This window comes from Hyperolius riggenbachi, chromosome 12 (assembly GCF_040937935.1).
Source record: "Hyperolius riggenbachi isolate aHypRig1 chromosome 12, aHypRig1.pri, whole genome shotgun sequence".
Lineage (NCBI taxonomy): Eukaryota > Metazoa > Chordata > Amphibia > Anura > Hyperoliidae > Hyperolius > Hyperolius riggenbachi.
The window spans coordinates 197,359,456-197,382,698 of NC_090657.1; the positions used below are offsets into that span (position 1 = coordinate 197,359,456).

General features: G+C 42.2%; 1 long non-coding RNA gene across 1 annotated transcript in view; it reads right to left on the reverse strand.

The window, feature by feature from the left end:
* Positions 1 to 15,718: 15,718 nt before the first annotated feature.
* The window catches only part of LOC137542073 (uncharacterized), a 46,821-nt gene continuing 39,296 nt past the window's right edge, over positions 15,719 to 23,243 (reverse strand). The window contains exons 2-3 of the long non-coding RNA XR_011025350.1: positions 20,114 to 20,191; positions 15,719 to 15,801 (exon numbers count right to left, since the gene is read on the reverse strand). This is a non-coding gene — a long non-coding RNA (uncharacterized lncRNA). The remainder of the gene's footprint in view (positions 15,802 to 20,113; positions 20,192 to 23,243) is intronic.

Consider the following 23,243-nt stretch of genomic DNA (forward strand, 5'->3'; position numbering starts at 1 on the left):
CTCCCCTTTAATCCCACAATCCCCCCCCCCCCCCACGTTAAAGTTTTGTTTTGCTTTGGCAATGCTAAATGTATTTGGTCCTGCCAATAACGCTTTTTTGGATTTGGATTTGGAGAGAGGGAGAGGGAGAGGGAGAGGGAGAGGGAGAGGGAGAGGGAGAGAGAGAGAGAGAGAGAGAGAGAGAGGGGAAGAGGGAGGGGGAGAGAGAGAGAGAGAGAGAGAGAGAGGGGGGGGGGGGAGAGAGGGGGGAGGGGAGGGAGGGGAGAGGGAGGGGAAGAGAGAGAGAGAGAGAGAGAGAGAGAGAGAGAGAGAGAGAGAGAGAGAGAGAGAGAGAGAGAGAGAGAGAGAGAGAGAGAGAGAGAGAGAGAGAGAGACACACAAAGGGCCATATTCAATTCACTTTTTCACCTGGGTTTTCTCCTAGGTGATATTTTTAAACTTGTGAATATAATTATTTTTAACCTCCTGAGCGATAATCCCGAGCTGAGCTCGGGGTATATCGCGCAGGAGGATTTCTCAGGCCCTGGTGGGCCGATTTGCATATTTTTTTTTTGTTACACGCAGCTAGCACTTTGCTAGCTGCGTGTAACTTCGATCGCCGCCACTCGCCGCCGATCCGCCGCCGCTTGCCGCGCAGCCCCCCCCCTCCCCGACCCCTTGCGCAGCCTGGCCAATCAGTGCCAGGCAGCGCTGAGGGGTGGATCGGGACTCCCTCTGACGTCACGACGTCCAAGACGTCGGTGACGTCATCCTGCCCCGTCGCCATGGCGACCGGGGAAGCCCAGCAGGAAATCCCGTTCTGAACGGGATTTCCTGCTTACTCTGATCGCTGAAGGCGATCGGAGTGGGTGGGGGGATGCCGCTGCGCTGCGGCTATCATGTAGCGAGCCCTGGGCTCGCTACATGATTTAAAAAATAAAAAAATTTAAAAAATAGTGCTGCGCCACCTCCTGGGTTAAGCTTCCAGAAAGCAACATAATGCTCAAAATAATTTTGATAGTAGCTTTTCACCTACTTTTTGCATGTCCTAGGAGTTAACGCAGGTGAAAAAGAGAATTGCTTATGGCCCAAACAGAGAGAAGCAGAGAAAGACGTCGAGAGAGATAGGCCCATATGCAATTCAATTTTTCTCCTGAGTTTTATCCTAGGTGATATTTTTATAACTTTTGAAGTGACCAGCAAGCAAGAAAATACTCAAAATAAATTTGATAGTACCTTTTCACCAACTTTTAGGTACTATTTTCAATTGTAAAATGCTAAAAATGTAGTTTACAGAGAAAATAAAAATTATCTCCAAGTAGATAACTCAGGTGAATAAATGAATTGCATATGGGCCATAGAGAGAGAGACTGGCCCATAGGAAATTAATTAATTTTTATCTTCTCTAAAATAACTTTTCAGCATTTTACAATTAAAAAAGTATCCAAAAGTTGGTGAAAAAGTACTATCAAAATCATTTTGAGTGTTTTCTTTCTTGCTGTTGGTTTCAAAGGCATTTTATAGCAGGTGTAAAAAATATCACCCAGGAGAAAACTCAGATGAAAATCTTTATTGCATATGGGCCACAGACTATGGTACATATGCATTTTTCCTAGGTGAGATTTTCAAATTTGTCAATAAAATGTCTTTTAAACCATCAGCAGGCAAAAAATACTCAAAATAATGATCGTACCTTTTCACCTACTTTTTGGTACTTTTTCAATTGCAAAGTGCTGAAAAATTAATTTAAACACAGAGGTTGAAAAATTATCTCCTAGGAGAAAACACAGGTGAAAAAAAGAGAATTGCACATGGGCCAGAGAGACACAGAGGCCCGTATGCAATTACCTTTTATTCCTGAGATTTCTCCTAGGTGATATTTTCAAACTTGTCAATAAAAATGCCTTTTAAATCACCAGCAAGACAAAAATACTCAAAATGATTTTAATATAGTACCTTTTCACCTACTTTTTGACACTTATTCCTTTGCAAAGTTCTGAAAAGTTATTCTAAATCAAAGATGAAAAATTCTCTCCTAGGAGAATACTCAGGAGAAAACATTAATTCCGTATGGGCCAGAGAGAGACACAGAGGCCCGTATGCAATTCACTTTTTCATCTGAGTTTTCTCCTAGGTGATATTTTCACAACATGTAAATAAAATGCCCTTTAAACCACCTACAAGCAAACAAATACTCAAAATAATTTTGACAGCACTTTAACCTACTTTTTAGTACTTTTTCCATTGCAAAGTGCTAAAAAGTTATTTTAAATAGAAGATGAAAAATGATCTAATAGGAGAAAACTCAGGAGAAAAGGTGAATTGCATATGGGCCAAAGAGAGAGAAGCAGAGAAAGAGAGCGAGAGAGACATAGGCCCATATACAATTAACTCTTTCTCCTGAGTTTTCTCCTAGGCGATATATTACACTTTGCCAATAAAATGACTTAAGGCACCAGCAAGCAAGAACATACTCAAAATATTTTTCATAGTACTTTTTTGATTACTAAAGTTATTTTAAAAAGCAAGCAGTTTAAATATTATCTCCTAGGAGAAAAGTCAGGTGAAAAAGTTAATTGCATATGGGCCATAGAGAGAGAGAGACAAGGGCCCATATCCTAAGTGATATATTTAAACTTGCCAATAAAATCACATTTTAAATCCCCAGCAAGCAATAAAATGTTAAAAGTAGTTTTTATAGTACTATCCACCAACCTTTTGGTACTTTTTCTATTGCAAAGTGCTGGAAGGTTATTCTAAATACAAGAGGAATAAGGCCCGGTTCACACTTGCGGTGGCCCTCCGGAATCGCCGTGCCGGAGCCGCACCGCCTGCAGAACGGACGGAACGGACGCACGGCATAGCAATTAAAGCCTATGCGTCCGTTCACATGGGTCCGTTCTGCAGAACCGGAGCCGGACCGGATCCGGGCCGGATCCGGACTCCGGCCTCCGTTCCAACATGCGCTATTTTTTCCTCCGGCAGCCGTATCCGGGGCGGAGCCGGACTGCACCATCCGGCCAATACAAACAAATGGGAACCGGAGGCCGCACAACACACTGGCTGAGAAATCCGGATGTTCTACCCCACTTCCTATGCGGATTTTTGCGGCGATATTGGCTGGGGACACCTGGGCAAGCATTTTGGAGTGGAGCAGCACGAGCTGGAGGTGTTGGCAGGATGTTGGCAGCATGTCGGAGGTGGAGGTGAGTGCTAAACAGCAGAGGGCCTGATTCCACAGGTCCCCCTTCTGCTGACCTCCCAGACCCCAACATATTTTTTTTTTTTTACGTTAACTTTGCCAAACGGATCCGGATCGCATCCTGATTACCACCTGATGCAACCTGACCGGATCCGGATCGGATCCGGATCAGAACCGTACGGTTCCGATCCGGATCCGGTCCGGATCCGGTCAGGTCATCCGGTCCGTTTGGCAAACAACCGCTAATGTGAACCGGGCCTAAGTATCTCCTAGGTGAAAACTCTGGAGAAAAAGTGAATTGCATATGGGCCAAAGAGAGACACGCAGAAAGAAAGAGAGACACACACAGAGGGACAATATGTACAGTATATAGGTCTTGCCAATAAAGCTCATTTTGAATGAGTGAGAGATAGAGAGAGCGCGAGAGAGAGTCCCAGCTTTATTAGCCTTATTCCTTCATTCCACCAGGCATGGTGATTTAGGCTGGATACTCATGGCTAACCTCCAAGCCATAGACAGACAGCCACAATGGGGCTGATTTAATAATCACATTGCAATGAGTCATTAAGGTGGATGCAGACTCAACACCCATTGACCAAATACAGAGTTGTGTGTACTTGTGTGAGAACCTGGACATGAGCCGCGACTGTGATAATAGAGGGATGAAAGAACATAAATCACTTTCTTAAGATTAAGGAGTTATTCTTGCTGAAAATAGATGCTTGATCTGCATCTATAACTCTCTCCTCCTGCTAGTCTCTATATGGTAAGATTCTGGCCATCGTATGACAGGTGTATCACGTAGCTGTTAGCAGGATTCCTTGGATCGGTTTATTTGGATGTGCAGACAGACCCCTGCCACCACCATTGTGACAATACAAAATAGCAGCTCGGCAAACCCAGGTGTATCACGTGGCTATAGTGTATCCGAGTCAGGGTCATTTCTTGGGCAGTGCGGGCAGGGCGACCTCCCTGGGCGCAGACCAGCAAATAGAAGAAGGGGGGCGCAGGCAGAAGGACATAACCGCTAGGGAGCTGGTGATGCGCGGTGCAGCCAAATGGAAGAAGAAAGAAGATTACCAGCGTGATCACCTTCCTTGACTCCTCCTGGGCTGCCTGCGTCAGACGTCAAGTCATCATCACGTCACCACCGTGTGATGACACCTGATGTCCTGTAGTGGTACTGCAGGCTGTCAGTGCGCAGCGCCCATGGAGGACTGGAGTTGACTTTCCAGGCTCTTTTCGCCTGTGTGTATTCCTGGTCCCTGCTTCCTCCTGATGAGCGGCTGGTCACTATTAAGTAGGAAGATCTACTTGTGACTAGTTGCTGTGTGACTGTCCCTAGAGAGTAAGGGTTCTCGAGTTCTCGGGGGGTGGGGGGGGGGGGGGGGGGGAAGGGGCCACAATTTTAATACCCTCGCCCTGGGTGCAATTTAGCCTACAAGCTGCCCTGATTCGAGTGACAGCTTTTGGTGCATATATTGCACACCAGTGTTCTGCTGTTGTATAGTCAAATGCACCCAATGCGAGCAGTGTGGTGGGTACCTAGCATTGCTCTATATCAGTAATGAGATAATAATAGCAACGCGCACACTTGTCTCAAGGAAAAAGAGATCAAACCAGTCTCACAGTTCCACCAACAGGTATGCTCCACAGATCCAGCTGTTTAAAGCAATGAAATATCCTTTGGTCTCGTGTCGCCGGACAATCACATCCACATGCAAAGAAAGAGTAAAAAACATATAGCGTAATACTGCGATTAAGGTTAGGTCAAACAGCGGAAACCGTCACCACTCTAATCCAGCTGTGTAAGTTAATAGAGCACCTGTAACCAGCACCAGTGTCAGGACACCCCCCTTTGTGCCCGCACTCACCAGGCTGGCCTCCCAAATCTCCGGAGGTGGGATTGAAAATGTGAAGGGGGATAGGCTAGTTCCTCTGCTTCCTAAGGCTATGAAATCCAGATGAGGCTGTAAACTCTTCTTTCAATTGTTACTGCTGCTGTTTACAAAAGAAGGTCTCTTGGAGAATCACTGAAGAACCACCTGGAAGTGACGTCACGCACTCTCCTCTCACTATGGCTGAGTGAGGAAGTCAGAGAACAAACTTCAGGGTCCTACTGTGTTTCACTCTTTCTTTGCATGTGGATGTGATGTGATGTGTCCGGCGACACGAGACCAAAGGATATTTCATTGCTTTAAACGCAGTGGCGTAGCTAAGGAGCTATGGGCCCCGATGCAAGTTTTACAATGGGGCCCCCCAAGCACTCTATACATAACAATTAATACGGCGCACCAAAACCTGCCAATGGCAACTACAGTGTCAGAAGTGCAAGAAGGGGATGGGGAACAGTTAGCTAATGATTACCACTGTTCAGAGTATCTATAGAAGTGATTATTATGAGCACAGGACCAATAGAGCAGGGGTTTTCAATCTTTTCACTAATTGTACCACCTTTTATCACCTGAACATTTTCAAGTACCACCCATGCGCCTGTGTAGTAGGCATACTGACAAGGAGATCTTCGGGGGGATCCTATCGCTGGATCCCCTCGAAAGAAGGGGGAAGCCTCTTTAGCATTCAGGGCCTCCCCCCCCACCCCCAGGTCCCCGCTGTGCTGCCCTGCAGAATAGTTCAGTCAGGCCTCAGATCAGAAAGGGAACTTTGTGGAGGCAAGATAGAACCAGAACAAGTGGCAGGCAAACCTTGTGCGTACCACCTGGCCAACAGCAAAGTACCACTGGTGGTACGCGTACCACAGGTTGAAAAGCCCTGGAATAGAGAGCTAATACTGTAGTTGAGGGAGGGCCCTTCGGGCCCCGATGCGGTCGCAACCTCTGCAACCCCTATTGCTACGCCCCTGTTTAAACGGCTGGATCTGTGGAGCACACCTGTTGGTGGAACTGTGAGACTGGTTTGATGTCTTTTGCCTTGAGACAAGTGTGCGCGTTGCTATTATTATCTCTAATTTATGTTTGCACATTGACATTGCTATACGCGAACCACAGAGTGCTGATTTCCTAAAGCGCATATTTATATTTTATTCTATATCAGTAATGGCTAACCTTGACACTCCAGCTGTGGCAAAAACTACAAATACCATCATTCTGCTGTCTCCCCGAGTTATGCTTAAAGCTGTCAGAGTCTTGCAATGCCTCATGGGACTTGTAGTTCCACCACAGCTGGAGTGCCAAGGTTAGCCATCACGCTCTATATCATAGCCAAATGCTGGGGCACAGGCACAGGAAGGGGTTTATGATGGGAGTCAAGTAAGGGGTAGGACTCAGAAAGAGGCTTACTTGGATGCGGGATGTTAGGGTAAGACATCAAGAAGGGCGAGATGTTAGGGTCAAGATTAGACCACTGAACATTGTTGATCAGGTGTAGAAAGTACAGGCAAAACAACCATGGTAAATGTAATAGCAGAATATGGGAAAACACATATACCGATTTAACTATTGATGAGACGCAGTGCGTTCCTGTCTGATGGGTCACACCTATTCATTTCACAGCAGGGAAGCACCATCTGATCTCCAGCGCTACCATCTGGACATCTGTAGCACAGCAGAGTGTAAGGAATGATGTCACCAGGTCACCCCTCCCACTGGACCAGATGCAACAATACTGACTTCATCACTGGAAACATATTTGATAGTGAAATTCAGGCAATGAAAACAATCATCTGGCATTCATATCTAAAGGGAACCCGAAGGGAGAGGGATATGGAGGGGCTTCATGTATTTCCTTTTAAACAATGCCAGTTGCCTGTCAGTCCTCCTGAACTTGTGCCTCTAATACTCATATCCATAGACCCTGAACAAGCATGCTGCAGATCAAGTACTCGGACTCAGCTTTTACTAGATTAGCCTTATGCTTGTTGGAGGATTTTGACTCAGACACTATGTAAGCCAGAATATTAACAGGACTGCCAGGCAACTGGCATGGTTTACAAGGAATAAATATGGAGGCTGCCATATCACTCTCACCTCGGTTCGCTTTAAAAACCACTTTGCATCCAGACTTTGTTTGTGCCAGAGCAGTTTCAACGTTTAGCCATGTCCCTATTTAATCAGCAATAAATTTGCCCTACTTCGGACATCTAGTTTCTCAGTTTTACAAATTCCAGTTTAAAAATAAAAAGTGCTACTGTAGATTAAAAAAAAACAACATTTTTTTAGGCTATTTCTACCATTTATCACAAAACTTAGATTATGTTTATGTCACAATAGATGGTGAGGATATTTGATTCTGAAAGAATGCTACAGTGTGTATTTTCACTATGAACTGAGTAAATAGAAGTATAATTAAGGTAAAAATCAATCTTATTTGCTCCGGGAACATTTATTCCCTTTCACCAATGTGTGCTGCAATAGACAGAGCTGGAGGTCTATAGAGAAGCAATAACAATGCCCAGCCGTGCACAGCTGTGCTTCAGCTACAAGACGTATATCTACGCTCTCTTGGCTTAGATGAAGTCACAGAGGACTAAGTGTCGATATACTGTAGCTGAGGCTTAAATACATATTGTGTGTCAAAATAGCAGTTCATGTGCAGCATATTTTTTTAAATCTGTAATCTGCAGAGGTTTTCTGAATCCGATAAGAAAATCTGTCTTAGGCCATTTTAGCTAGGTATGTGCCCACAACTGTTTTGTCCCAGAGGGAGGAATACAAAAAAAAAAATGTGTACATGAAATAAAGTTGCCAGGATATGGCAGATAGTAGAATATATCGGTACCATTTTCTGATATTCAACTATTTCGGAGTGTTAATTTTCATTACAAAAATATCAGTAAATATTACCGATATTTTACTATAGCTAAACCCAACCTTACTCTCACACAGAACACTCCCCCCTCCAATGCCTATCCTTAAAGGACAACTATCGGAAAAATTGTATAATTTAAAATGCAAGGAAACACCTACAATATGAAGTAAGTTTCTTCCAGAGTAAAATGAGCCATACATTACTTTTCTCCTGTATTCCTGTTGCTTACAGTAGGTAGTAGAAATCTGACAGTACCGAAAGGTTTTGACTAGTCCATCTCTTCATAGGGAATTCTCAGCATGGCCTTTATTCTTTATAAAGACATTCCCTGAAAAGCATTTATACAAAGATGCTGGCCAGCCTCCCTGCACACTTTTTTGGCAGTTGGGTGGTACAACTGCCATTCACTGAGTGCTTTTGAAAATAAATAAAACCCTGAGAAGCCCCCATGAGGAGATGGGCTAGTCCAAAACCTGTCAGTTCAATCAGACTTTTACTGCCTATTGCAAGTGACAGCAACATAGGTGAAAAGTCATATATGGCTCATTTTGACTGTGGAAGAAACGTTCTTCTTATTTGTATGTTTTTACTTGTAGGTAAAATTTAGCTATTTTCGCTATAGTGGTCCTTTAACCCCCACCCCTTCCTGATGCCTAACATTACCGGTCCCCTCGTGGCAAAACGGCTGCATAAAATGGAAAATACCAGAGTTACTACATAAACAATAATATAAATGATAAATCATATTAATGATTTAATACCGATCATAATGATAATGATCATCAATTTCTAATTGGGTGCCCAGTTGCCGCTAATTAGCATTAGTGCCAATGGTGGCGCCCAAATTGTCCAGTTTCCAGGATAAATCACATAGGCCCTTGTTGGGTTCTCTTTTTTCCCTAAGTTTTGTCCTAGGAGATAATTTTTCATCTTCTGTTTAGAATACATTTTAGCCACTTTGTAATTTAAAAAGTACCAAAAAAGTACTTGAAAAAGTGATGCATTTTCTTGCTTGCTGGTGGCTTAAAAGAAAACTTATGGGGAAAAAGTGAATTAAATAAGGGCCAAGGTTCCATACACTTTACCTACCCATTATTTCCTTAGACTAGAGGCATGTATGGCCAGGGCACTCTCTCCTATTGTGTCTTACTACTGTTTGAATTACGTGTAGTCTCCTCTGTATACTGTTAGTATGAGTATAAAGCGTATAACATCCATCAGTTCTGCCATTGTCTGCCCATGTGCCGGGATTACGCCATAGTTACTTGTACAGTGCCACAGAGGATAAACAAATACATTCAGCAGCATGTAGTGAACATCTGGTAAATGTCAATCAGTCAGAACTGGCATGGAGTGATTTAGGCATAGGCAATGTATCTACAGGGCCAAAACTACCATAGCGTTGAAGTGACCATGCTAGATCTCCCGGCTTGAAGGCGTCAGGTGCCAAGGTAGGTTTCACCCTGGCTGGTATAATTTCACCCCTGTTGTGTGCAGGGTGGTGTGCAGGGTGGTTTTAGCGCAGATTTCAGGTGACCTCAGTGCTGGTGATTTTGTTGCTGGACTTCTTTATCTGTTGAATATTTAGGGTTAGCTTTTTTTTATGCTTTTCATGTTTAAAGTGACAGTGACTGCACTTAAAGAGACTCTGAAGCAAGAATAATTCTCGCTTCAGAGCTCATAGTTAGCAGGGGCACGTGTGCCCCTGCTAAACCGCCGATATCGTGCCGCTAAACGGGGGGTCCCTTCACCCCCAAACCCACCCCCGCAAGATTTGGTCGCAAAGTTGGTTGTGAAATGAGGCAGGGCTAACGGCTGCAGCCCTGCCTCCAGTCGCGTCTATCAGATGCGCATCGCCGCCTCTCCCACGCCCCTCTCAGTGAAGGAAGACAGAGGGGCGGGGGAGAGGCGGAGGTACGCGTCTGATAGACGCGACTGGAGGCAGGGCTGCGGCGGTTAGCCCTGCCTCAATGCGGAAGAGATTCCGCTCTGTACGGGGGTGGGTTTGAGGGTGTAGGGACCCCCGGTAAGCCGCGGGATAGCGGCGGTTTAGCAGGGGCACACATGCCCCTGCTATCTATGAGGTCTGAAGCGAGATTTATTCTCGCTTCAGACTCTCTTTAAACGGCTGCAAATTAGAGCACAACGTTAATCTGACTCATGTCATTTACATTATTATTTATGGTGGGTTAGAGTTCCTCCACAGCTTAGCTTCGGGAGAAAGAGGTAACCAGCTGTCTTCCAGAATTGTCAAATGCTTCTCCCACATCAAACAGAGATCTGGATATATGAAGGGCTTGGGATGGAGGTGAGGGATTTATTTTGTTTTATTTTACGGGGCTAAAATTGGTGGTGTTGATCCAGATGTGGATGGAGGGAACACATTTGATCACTAGATGTCCCTCTCTCTCGTCTTGCATAGGAGGGAGTTGTGATGTTTGAACGCTCTTAGGTAGTGATGAGCACAAATTTTGCATAGACATTTTGCATCAAAATCTGCAATCACGATGCAAATTCATAAAGTTGGCACAAAATTTTTTGGGGATGAAAAAAATATTGCAATTAATTTCGTCTGTGATTGTAGTCATTTGTAATTTTACGTAATTTTCACTTATTTTGTGCTTATTTTAGCAGTAAATAGCAAAGCCCCCATACATGCTAGTGCCACCAAAATTGCCGGATATGTTAAGGAGACAGGAGAGTAGTGGGCACAAGTAAAAAAAAAAGAACTTCTAGTTTCAGAGAAACTTATCTCATTATTAAAAGAGTGGGAAGCTCTTTCTCCTGGACTCCTGCACTGGGAGAGAACCATGTGACCTGATGGAACACTTTAAAGATACTAAGTGGTACCTTCTGGAACAGCTTCAAGGAACACTGGGAAGGTTGGAAATATCATAGGTGGTCTTACAGTAAATTGTATCCTCAAGAGATTACCGGAGGATGGTGGGCGGGATAGTTAAGAGGTGGGGTTTGGGGTTTACGATCAGCAGTATTGTTGTTGTGATTTGGGCATTGTCCTTTTGCAATGTGTGATAATGTAAAACCCTGAGACTTTGCTGTGGTCCTCACATGTCCACATTGTACTGCTTTATCATTTACAGTATATTGGTATGATGTTGAAAAACACACATTTTGTTTTAAAAAAGAAAAAAAAGGATTTCAAAAATACAAATGAAAAATGTTTTATTCTGACTTGAAAAACCATTTTTCCTTTGCATTTGTGAAATCAGTATTTAAAAAAAAACTCCAAGGTCTTTTTGAAATTTTTTTTTTTTTACTTGTACCCACTATTCTCCTCAGCAATTTTGGTGACAATATTCGCTGCTAAAATTGGGAAGAAATTACATGAAAATTACGTGAAATTACGAAGGATTACACGGAATCAATTGAATTTGAAAATCATAATTGCGTATGGGCGTAATTGTGAAAATTTACACAAAATTTCCTGTAAGGGCCCGTTTCCACTAGGGCGAATTCGCATGCGTGGCCTGCATGCGAATTCGCATAGGCAATGAAAGTGGATGGGACTGTTTCCACTTGTCATTGTTTTCGTGCGTTTTTCTGTGCAGGATTTTTCTGCACGGTAGGGCCTGCAGAATTCGCCTGCGTGAGGAATGCAGGCGAATCGCAGCCCATGTATTTAATAGGGAAAACGCACGTGCGTTTTTTGCCGCGAATTCGCATGAAAAGTAATACAAATTGAGTCAGGCAGTGACATGGTTAAATTCGCATAGACCCTGCCTATGCGAAATCGCATGCGAATTCGCGGCAAAAAACGCACGCGGAATCGCATCCGCATGCGATTTCGTCAGCGGTGGAATCCCAGGGATTCGCACCGCACTAGTGGAAACGAGCCCTAATTGTAATTAGCTGATTAGGACCATCACTACTCTTAGGCAAGGAGCATACCTGTGCTTGCGATTCTGCAGGCGGTTTTTAAAACGATAGCGATTTCAAAAATGTTTCCGCATGCAATTTTTTTTTCACAGTTGTTGAAATGTTTCAGTTTGCACAATAAGTGGGGGAAAAAAAAGGTTGTGGGATTTTTTTACCGTGAAAAAAAAAAATGTGCAAAAGGAACGCAGATGAGCACAAACACACTTTGATTGTAAGTCAGTTCATTAGAAACCGTAACCAAGGATTGAACTTCATCCCAATCAGTAGCGGATACCCCCTTTCCCATGAGAAACTTTTTCACAAACGGATCATCAGGGGGCTCTGTATGGCTGATATTGTGGTGAAACCCCTCCCACAGTGTGATGTCAGTGCCTCACAGCCCTGAGGTACTGACATCACACTGTGGGAGCCTTGTTGCATTGTGAGAAATACCAGCTGTTTCCAACTGGCAAAAAAGCAAGCAGCATCTCCTTCCAGTGACATCACCTGCCAGCAGTAAAAATGTCACCATGTGATAAATGTCAGAATGTAAATCAGGGAGAGGAAAGATGTTTAAATGAACAAACACTGACTAAATCATTTATACACAATTATTGTAAAAATTAAGCACTTTTTATTACATTATTTTCACTGGAGTTCCTTTTTAATGACCAGTGCGGCGGTGCATGTTTTGCTGCATGCTCACTGCATTGTGGGAAATAACAGCTTTTTCAAACTGCCAAGCAAGCAATATCTCCCTTTGTGCATAGAACTCTCAGTAATGAACATTCCGCACAGATCACCTGGCAGAACCAAAGATTTCACCACCAGTGTGTAGAAAGTAAATCAGAGAGAGGAAAGATTTTACATTGGGCAAACACTGATTAAATATAATTAAAATAATATAAATGAATATATTTAAGTACTGAAATGTCACTATATCCCGAGTGTGTACCATCATATGACTAGTTCTGATGTATTAGGAGAAGGCAGCGTAGTCATCTGCATGGAAGCTGTTTGTATAATGTAACAATTACAGAGGCAGACAACAATGGCATTCCTGGCTGTGGTTGGTGACACTATGACATTGGAATGAAGGTAAAAGTTGTTATATTGCTGATTGTAGTCCTCTGCCCACACCCGCAGTGCACACAGGTATGTTGACACTGAAAGAATGACAGAGCCTCACCTTACTGTGATAAAACTATTCTACATGTGGAGAACAGCTGAGGGCGATGGGCAGTCAGGGGACAATCTCAATAATGTCACCACAGCAGCACCTGCGGGGCCACTGTGAGCAAGGCACAGACAGGACCCCCCATATCCTGACCCCAGCACAGCTGCAAGTCACTGGACTGCTGAGGGTGGAGGATACTAAGTAAAGGAAAAGAAAAAAAATTCTGAAAATATCCCGCACCTCATTTCCAACCTTAAACTCTAGCTGAGGCCCAAACATTTATACAAGCAATTGCATTTCATAGAAATACATGTAGAAAAAATGTGCATTTAAAATATTGCAAAAAATTTAGCATTTTTTGCAATATAACAAAAAGGAACTTTCAAGGGACTCCCGAGCAGTGCAGAAACTATGGAAAGATGCATATCATTTTAAAGCTCTCTTTCTCCTCTTTCCAATGGTATATAAACCGCCGCCCTACGCCTTTTAGTGTTTGCTATTTTCGCGATCGAAATTGCCGCGGCCGCGATTTCGATCGCGAAAATAGAGAAAACTAAAAGGGCCGCGGTTTAGGTGTCGTCAGAAAGAGGAGAAGGAGAGCTTTAAAATGATATCCATCTTTCCATAGTTACATTGTATTACACATGGAGACTTTTTCTGCTGAATGGAGCTGCTGACTTTGAGAAAAAGTCGCCCTGTGTAATACAATGTAACTATGGAAAGATGGATATCATTTTAACAAGTTCATCCCCAAGGGTTTTTACCCTAACGGACCAGAGCAATTTTCACCTGTCAGTGCTCCTCCCTTTTATTCCCTAATAACTATATTACTACTTATCACAAGAAAATGATCTATACCTCGTTTTTTTCGCCACCAATTAGGCTTTCTGTGTGTAGTACATTTTGCTAAGAAATTTTTTATTCTAAATGCTTTTTAATGGGAAAAATACAAAAATGATTGAAAAAAAAATCATTATTTCTCAGTTTTCAGCCATTATAGTTTTAAAATTAAACATTCTCCTTTGGATAAAAACCAACACATTTCATTTGCTCAGTTGTCCCGCTTGTTAAACAGTTTAACCACTTCAGGATTCGGCGTACGCTTAACTGCGGCCGTTCCATGTCAGTTCACGGAGGGTGTCTCCGTGAACACCCTGCGAGCCTCCGATCGTGGCTCGCAGGGTAAATGTAAACACACGGGGAAGAGGTAGAGGGAGGGAAGGGGAAGGCGGCCAGGAAGCGCTGCGGAGGGGGGCTTTGAAGAGAGCAAGCAAGCCGCAAGCGCAAGCAGCCGGCGGCGATCAGACCCCCCCAGCAGGACATCCCCCTAGTGGGGAAAAAAGGGGGGAAGTCTGATCGGCCTGGCTGCTAGCTGATCGGTGCTGCGGGCTGGAGAGCCCACGCAGCACCGATCAGCAAAACCACCCGGTATCCGGAAGTGGTTAAATTATGTCATGTTATTTACACTACAGTTCATCTTTAAAGCTGCGATTGGTAGCTGTGCCAACAGCTTGCTGCTGTCTTACACAGCCTTCTTTCCTGCTGTTCCCGCATGCTCCACCCACCTTGCCTATTCCTGGCAGTGATTAACACAATGGGTGTGTGGAGCTAACCCTAGTTCCTATCCCAGATAGGCTTCTCCAATTGCTGTTGTGACTAGTCTCTATGACATTACTGGTTGGGGTTTGTCTGGGAGGGAAGGAAGCATGAATACACTGAATTCTGCACCAGTCTTTGGGGAGCTGTTCCTTGGCCATAAAGGTGGCCACTAACGATCCAATTTATATCAAAAAATCATTCAAGCGATCATATAATTCTGATTGGAAGGGATATCGTAATACATCATTCACTACACCGTCAGCGAACCAATCTTTGCTTCCTGTCTATCACAACCAACAAGAAAATCCAAATTTTGGTTCAAAGAAAATCCAATCGGACAATTGTGCCCATCCACAGAGATTATCTACAACCAATCCAATCACATCCTATCAGAATAATCTGATTGGTAGAATGATTTTTTTTTTTTGCTAGAAATTGGACCGTCAGTGGTCACCTTCAAGCATTACACAACTAATGCAAGCGGTTGATGCATAAGTTATTGGCTATATACAGTGATTGGTGCAAGGGATTTATCGCTGGCAATCAGCTACTATGGTCCTCAGGCTTCCCTCTCTTTAGGCAAGTATCTAATTTTGTACCTGAGGGATAACATTAAGTGGAGGTTAAGGTTAGAATTTTTTATTTTTTGGGGGGTTTGGAAATGTAAATTTTGAACTTTCCTTGAAAAAAAAAATAGTATTGCATTTGGTTGGGTTTTTAAAATCTAAGTAATAGGAAAGAAGAAAGTGTTTTATGCTTTTCTTTTTATTCACTTTTTGCAATAAGCAAGTACATTCGGGTCCTCTGAGTAGATTGTGTGCATGCTTATTACAGGTGCTCTCCTCAGAAACAGCATAAGCCACAAGATAAGTATGGCAGCCAGGTAACCAAGGTTGTGGAGTCTAAGCAATTTTGGATACCTGGAGTCAGAGTCTGTGGTTTCATAAACGGAGGAGTCAGAGACAAAAGATTTTTGTACCAACTCCACAGCCCTGCAGGTAACTGTCATTGTCCTGGAGTGAGGTCAGTAATGGCAGCTCTCATAATTTCCCCAAGTAGAACAACTATTAATGCAGTAACCCTTTAAGTGACTCTATTATGCACTCTGTATTGGAAGCTTACCGTAGTTATTGGCTGGCACAGCATTGATAACCACAGAGCTCTGGGCAGTGACAGGTCCATTGTTAACATCCAGGGCAATCTGCAATGAGAATACAAATCACTGTCAGGCCACCATGTTGTGGGAGGGAATAATACAGCCAATCTGCTTACAGAAAAGCAGAGTGATTACAGAGACACCATTGGACGAGATGTTGCAGAAAGCCGTGATGGTGTGCAGGTAGGAAATGCTAGTCAAGCCATCAGACTACTACGCATTAGATACATTGCATTGGGTGATTAGTGGACATCCAAGTTTTAGCCAATTTTTCGGACCTAAGCTTTAGTTGATTTTTTAGTATTCAAGAATGAAATAAATAATCGGAGTTATCTGACGTTTTGCTTAACCGATTTGTAATATACAATGGCACCAAGGCTATTGCGTGATAGTGGGTGGGGGCTGCAGCAGATGAAGGCAGACTGGACCCAATGCTTGAGGAGGTATACCAGCACCACCACTGCACTTCTCTGCACAGCGGTGAGGGAAATTATGCATTGCGCACACTGGATGGCTGTTGGCCGAGGCAGTTGTTCAGGTCCATCTCTGCCGAGGACCTAGCAGCCCCCAATCCATACTGATGCATTGGTGAGAGCTCTAGAGCGCCAGCCTAGTCCATTGTTCTCCCTCCTTAGCCCTCCCAGTCCATGCTGCTTCATTGTGCAGCCCTAAAAGGCCCATTCACACTAGCAATCTCAAAACGCTAGCATTTTGGGCAAGTAATTTTACTGTGATTATCGCAATGAAATCCCTGTACACTCTCGTGATTGCGATCAGAGCTTTTTTTAAGCACTGTATCACGATCGCTCCATAATTGCGGGAAAATACTGCAAGCAACGCGTTTTTTGCAATTGCCGCTGATGGTGAATCACACACGATCAGCGGCAATCGCGGCAGTGAGTTCACTGCCATAAGGTATGTATTTGAAAAGTGCTACCACTCGGCGATTAGCAGGAATCACCCACTAATCGCCTGAGTGAGAATGGGCCCGAACTGTTGCTCGAGGCATGAAGTCCTAATCCGTGCCTTCCCATAAGTGTGCATGTGTACTCACTTTTAGACAGATGGACACCATGGAAGTGTAGGAGAGCGGCTTTAAAGGAGGGTAGTAAGGTAGGAAGAAGTCGAGGCCCCCTTAGTTGTAGGCAGGGGCTGCTCCTCCAGGTAGTTACCGTATATTATTTTGGAATTATATAGTGCCAGCATCTTCTGGGTCATTTTTCTACTTATTCTTCCTGTACTGGAAAACTATGAGACTCTTTTCTTTGCTACTGATGTTCTATTTCTTAGCTGTACTACACATACAATTCACTATCTCATAAAGTTTATTTTCCCTTTAGATTTGCTTTAAGGGCTCAGCTTCTGACAGAGGAAACCAGGGTTTTTAATCTTGGCTCTTCCTGTTCAGTAAGCCAGCACTTATTCAGAAAGAAGACCCTGGGCAAGACTCCTTAACACTGCTACTGTCTACTGTCTGCTCTAGTGGCTGTAGTTCTGGCGCTTTGAGTCCGTCAAGAGAAAAGCGCAATATAAATGTTCTGTGTCGTGTTTTGTCATTCACCCTGCTTCACTGATATAGCCTATATTCCCCTGGGGTATGTGTGCCACCTCAAGATTGTTTTTTCTGCTTTAGTCAGCAATGGTATTTATGAGAGAGAATGACAGACCATTCAGGGTGCACATAACCTGCAGGCTTACAGTAAAGACATTCGATCGTCACTGTTCCTTCCCAGCATGCACTGCATATCCAGCACAGAAATGTCACTTTAAACCAGACAGACTAGTTTATCTAATGTGTCATGAAATGCTAAGCAGTTTATAAAAATGTATTGTGTGATCCTGCTACACATGTGAGCCATGTGTCTGACGGGTACTGACAGTGTGCGTTCTCCCCACACCCCATGCTAGATGCTCTGGGTAATTCACCTGGGCTGTTCAGAGACCAGGACCCATATGCAATTCACCAGATGCAATTCACTTTTTCACCTGAGTTTTCTCCTAGGAGATCATTTTTCATCTTCTATTTAAAACAACTTTCCAGCACTTTTCAACTGAAAAAGTACTGAAAAGTAGGTGAAATTACTACATATTACAGCCGCGGGGATGCAGCGTTTTAGGTAGGGCTGGCATGTTAAACAGTTTTTTTTAAAAAAAAGATGATTTTCATGAGACTTCAGAGTCTCTTTAAGCCTCGTATAACCAATAAGAAAAGATCATCTGCATGAGGAAAAAATGGCAATGCACACTACCAGGTTCAACTGTAAAACATAATCTTTATTCAAAACACCAAGACCAAACAAATAAAAACACTTAAAATATGGGTCATAGACCCTGGGGATTCTGGGATGAACACTAAATAACTATATATAATGTGGTTGATTCGAAATAGTCAACCAATTGTACTAATACTGGGCAGTAACATATGTCTACATAAATGCAGTCACAAGAAATAATATACATCAAGTGACCAGTCTCACTGTTAATTAATCCATATACATCAAAAAGACTCAGTAGCATAAATGGCTACTGAGGGCTCTGGGGACTGTGTGCACGGGTATACTGACGGGCAGGTAACACTTTACTCTTTCTCATTCTTTCCACTGTCTCGCTGGGAGCGCTGACTGGCATTTAACATGTATAAAATTAACAGTTTATTGTCCATGGTGTGCAAGAGGTTTAGTATCTGATTCAATATCTGTATTATGCTATGTCTTTGCTGGCCAGAGAGTGTTGTAGCCATTTATGCTACTGAGTCTTTTTGATGTATATGGATTCATCAACAGTGAGACTGGTCACTTGATGTATATTATTTCTTGTGACTGCATTTATGTAGACATATGTTACTGCCCAGTATTAGTACAATTGGTTGACTATTTCGAATCAACCACATTATATATAGTTATTTAGTGTTCATACCAGAATTCCCAGGGTCTATGACCCATATTTTAAGTGTTTTTATTTATTGTTTGGTCTTGGTGTTTTGAATAAAGATTATGTTTTACAGTTGAACCTGGTAGTGTGCATTGCCATTTTTTCCTCATGCAGATGATCTTTTCTTATTGGTTATACATGTGTAGTTTACATCTGCTGGGGCACTTATTATGGTGCCAGTTGTATATAGACTCAGTTGTGTTGAGCACATCTCTTTAAGCCTCGTTCACAAACTGGATGTTTAGGAGGCTCTCCGGGGCCAGCTTGGCTGTGAACCTAGTGTATTTATACAGTAGCTTGTTTTACCCCCCAAGCCCCCACCCCACCCACCTAGCAGTAACTCTGAGCCAGGCACAGGACAAAAATCCGCAGCTCAGAGCAGTAACCCCGAGCCACAGTGATGATCTAAACAGTGTGCTGCTTCTCTTCATAGACCAATCAACAGGCTGAGTGTTTTCCATTTTCTAGGCAGGCACTGAAGACAGATCAAGGTTCTGACAGTCCTTCCTGACTGGGGCCTCTGAATCAGAGCACTGGCTGACCAGTTATAGAAAGCATTTGGAAGTCACATGGGCACCGTGATTATCAGTACAACAGAGTAACTAAGCAGCTCAGGGTGACCCAAACCACTAGGAGTGTATAGGGGATAAAAGAGACCTAAAAACCCTCCTACTAAAGAGCAATGTGATTTGCCTTCTTAAAACAGAAGGAAATTTGCAATAATTCAGCTACAAGTGAACATTTGTGGCTACCCACAATGCACCACTACTGAATATGCAAATGATCTCTTATCGCCCCTGTAAGCAAAGCTTGCATCCAGAACTGCTGTTGTATAGCAAGCTTGTAGCTTAAATTTTACACAGCCATATCAAACCCACATGTAGACAGCCTGTTTTGGACTGTTGGTCCTCATCAGTACATGGTAGGGAGTGATATGGCTGTATAGGAATAGGGCTTGGACCAGTACACCAGCGGTTCTGGATGAGAGCTTTGCTTACAGGAGCGAAAAGAGATAATTTGCATATTCAGTAGTGGTGCATTGTGGGTAACCACAAACGTTCACTTATAGCTGAGTGATTATCCGTGTAATTATGGTGCTCAATTCCCACTCTGCGATTCATTGCGATGTGTGATTTTGAAGCAAACGTCCTGCATGCTGCAGTTTTCCTGCGTTTAGGTTTAAATCTGTGGGAGTACACAAAATCCCATTGTCAGGTCAGGACTTTGGGACTGCAATTTCCCCAGGTCACATGAAAGTCCTCTCACTACTTTTATACAATTAAAATTGCAAAGTGGATAAGGACAATCGCATGAAACATTGTGCCGCTATGCATGGGAACTCTTGTTTGTCAGATAGTTGCAAATACCGATCAGATTACATTGTGATTGCAACTTGCTGTGATGTAAGTTTGTGTAAGTTTCTTACTTCAGATTCCTTTTCTGTGAATTTCTCATCCTGATCCTCTTCAGGTTCAGAGCTGCTCACTTCATTTCCCATGCTGCTCTGCGTACAAGAGAAGCAGACATACTGTATATCAGGATATAAACTCAAACCAGCTCTATTATTGGGATGCTTATACTGTGCCTACCTCTGATAGGATGCAACAACACTGTTAAAGAGACACTAAAGCGAAAAAAAAAATAGGATATAATGATTTGTATGTGTAGTACAGCTAAGAAATAAAACATTAGCAGCAGAGATAGGAGTCTAATATTGTTTCCAGTGCACGAAGAGTTAAGAAACTCCAGTTATCTATGCAAAAAAAGCCATTGAGCTCCACAACTTTCAAAAGACGCAGAAAGCTCTGTCTTCTGAAGCTTATTATCTTAACTGTCAGTCACTGTATTTTCTTTTTCTCCCCAGAGGACAGGCCAAGTTTTCAAGACTGCTCTGTAAAAACATTTATAATGCCGAGTAGTGTGTAAACTGCAAATATTAGAGAATGATGCAAGGTTATAAAATAACACTATATAACTGAAAATAAAAATATGAGAATATTTTCTTTGCTTCTAATCTTATAGTAATTATCCGTACTGCACAACCAGTTCATTATATCATAATTTTTTTTTCCGCTTCAGTGTCTCTTTAAAGCAAACCTGAACTAAAAATTAAAAGTCAAAACAAACATACACGGGTCATACTTCCCTCCTGTGTATTCTAGGCCTCAATCTTTTTCTCCTCTCCTGCATCCTATTCGTCCCATTAGATCAATGGAATTTTCAGGTCTTTATTTTAAAAACTGCATTACTCCATAACAGCTCCCAGGTCAGCACACTGTTAAACTGTAATATCACCCACTTGAGTCTAAGGGAAATATGGACATTACCTTGCACATCAGTTGTCCTTTTAGTTATAACTGACAGCAACTGATATATTTTAGTTCTGACAAAATCTTGTCATAACTGGAATGGATTGTTGTAAGAAGAAAATGGTGGGCTTGGTGGAGAGAGGAACTGATGTATGTAATATTCATTTGCAGTTACATCGTGTGCTTATTTTAAACAACTTTACGGGATTCAGGTAGGTTCCCTTTAAGGTGGTCACACATGATAAAAAGATCTAATTTTACAGAAATTTAATAAAAATGATCGGTTGTACAGAAAAACCAAAGGCTTTTAATGTTATTCAAGCCAGGAATCTGATTGAATTTTCAATTTTTTATAAACTCGATGGGAAAAGGCAGACATTTCTGTACAATTTTTCAAAAGATTGAATTCTGTAGGATAGTCAGTCAATTTCTTAATATATACAGCCAAGCAATTCTTTCAGAGTTTACAAAAAAAATTTCACAATTGTGGAAAATTGAACACAAATGGTACATTGGTCAGATTTTTTAAATGTTACAATCAGTCAGAAAATTCATTGTACTTCTTGAATTGAAATCTATAAAATTGAAACATGTGTGGACACCTTAAAGAAAACCTGTACTGAAAATAAAAGTCAAAATAAGCATACACAAGTCATACTTACCTTCCATGTAGTCTACTCCTCAGTGTCTTTCTCCTGTCCCGCGTCCTGTTTGTTCACTATGATCAAGGGAATTTTCCGTCCTCCATTTTGAAAATAGCCATTACCCATAACAGCTTTCTGGTCAGCACACAGTTAAACTGTAACATCGACCACTTGAGCCATAGGGAAACATAGACATTACCTGGTACATCCGTTTTCCTCTCAGCTATAACTGACAGCAACTGATATTTTACTGACAGCAACTGATATATTTCAGATCTGACAAAATATTGTCAGAACTGGATGGGATTATTGTCAGAAGAAAATGGTGAGCTTCTGAGAGGAACTGATGGTGAGGTAACTCTGTAATGTTCATTTGAAGTTACCTCATGTGTTTATTTTAAATATTTTTACTCAGTACAGGTTCTCTTTAAAGACCACCACTTGTTACGATACAATTTGTTAATCGTTTACAAATGATTATTTGTATGAACAACTGGAAATGATCATTTGGGACCACTAGTGGAACAAATCCAATCCGATTGATGGATTTATCCGAAAATCAGATCAATTTCATTAATGGGATTGCATTGGTTAGGAGATGTTTGTCCATTTGTGGTCCCAAACCATCATTTCTATTGATCATACGAATAATCCTTCATACACATTTATTCAACTAATTGTATCGTTAGTGGCCACCTTTAGCCTGACCACATGGTGCCAGTGGCATCAGAATTTTTGCATTTTCTGAATTTAAGTAGGAATCAAGTGTTCTGTAGGTCACGAAGATCCAGTTAGGAATTAGCATTCAGAGAGTTCACATTTATGTCTCCTGTTAGTGGTTAGGGCGAGGCTAGCTTTTCAGGTTAGGGGAAAAGCTTGATGTTAGGGTATGGTTACAATATGTAGGGTCAAACTGGATTTATTGTGAAACATTCTCCCTGAAGGTGTTCAGGTGACTAAAGTCACGAGTGATATTTCACTAACTTTGTCACTACAGGAAATGTAATTAAAGGGAACCTGAAGTGAAAATAAACTTATGATATAATGATTTGTATGTGTAGTACAGCCAAGAAATAAAAAACATTAGCAGCAGAGATAGGAGTCTAATATTGTTTCCAGTACAGGAAGAGTTAAACTCCAGTTATCAATGCAAAAGAGCTTCACACTGATCTGTATGACTTTCAAAGTTGCAGAGAGCTCTGTCTTCTGAAGCTTATTATCAAGTGTGTCACTGTATTTTGTTTTTTCTGCAGAGGAAAGTTCAAAAGGTCATTAGCCTGCTCTGTGAAATCGTTTAGAATCCCGAGTATAGTGTGTAAATTGCAAATATTAGAGAATGATGCTGCAATGTTATAAAAAAAACTAGATAACTGAAAATAAAAATAGACTATTTTCTTTGCTACGAATGTTGTATTAATGAGCCGTACTACAGAACCAATTCATTATATCATAATTTTTTTCACTTCAGTGTCACTTTAAAAAGGAAAAAAAAAAGAAAGAAGACCCTGCCAAAGGCTTACAATCTAAAAGGGGAGGGAACACTTAGTGGGGATGGGAATAGGTGCTCATCTGAGAGAGTTAAAGAAAACCTGTAACAAAAAAA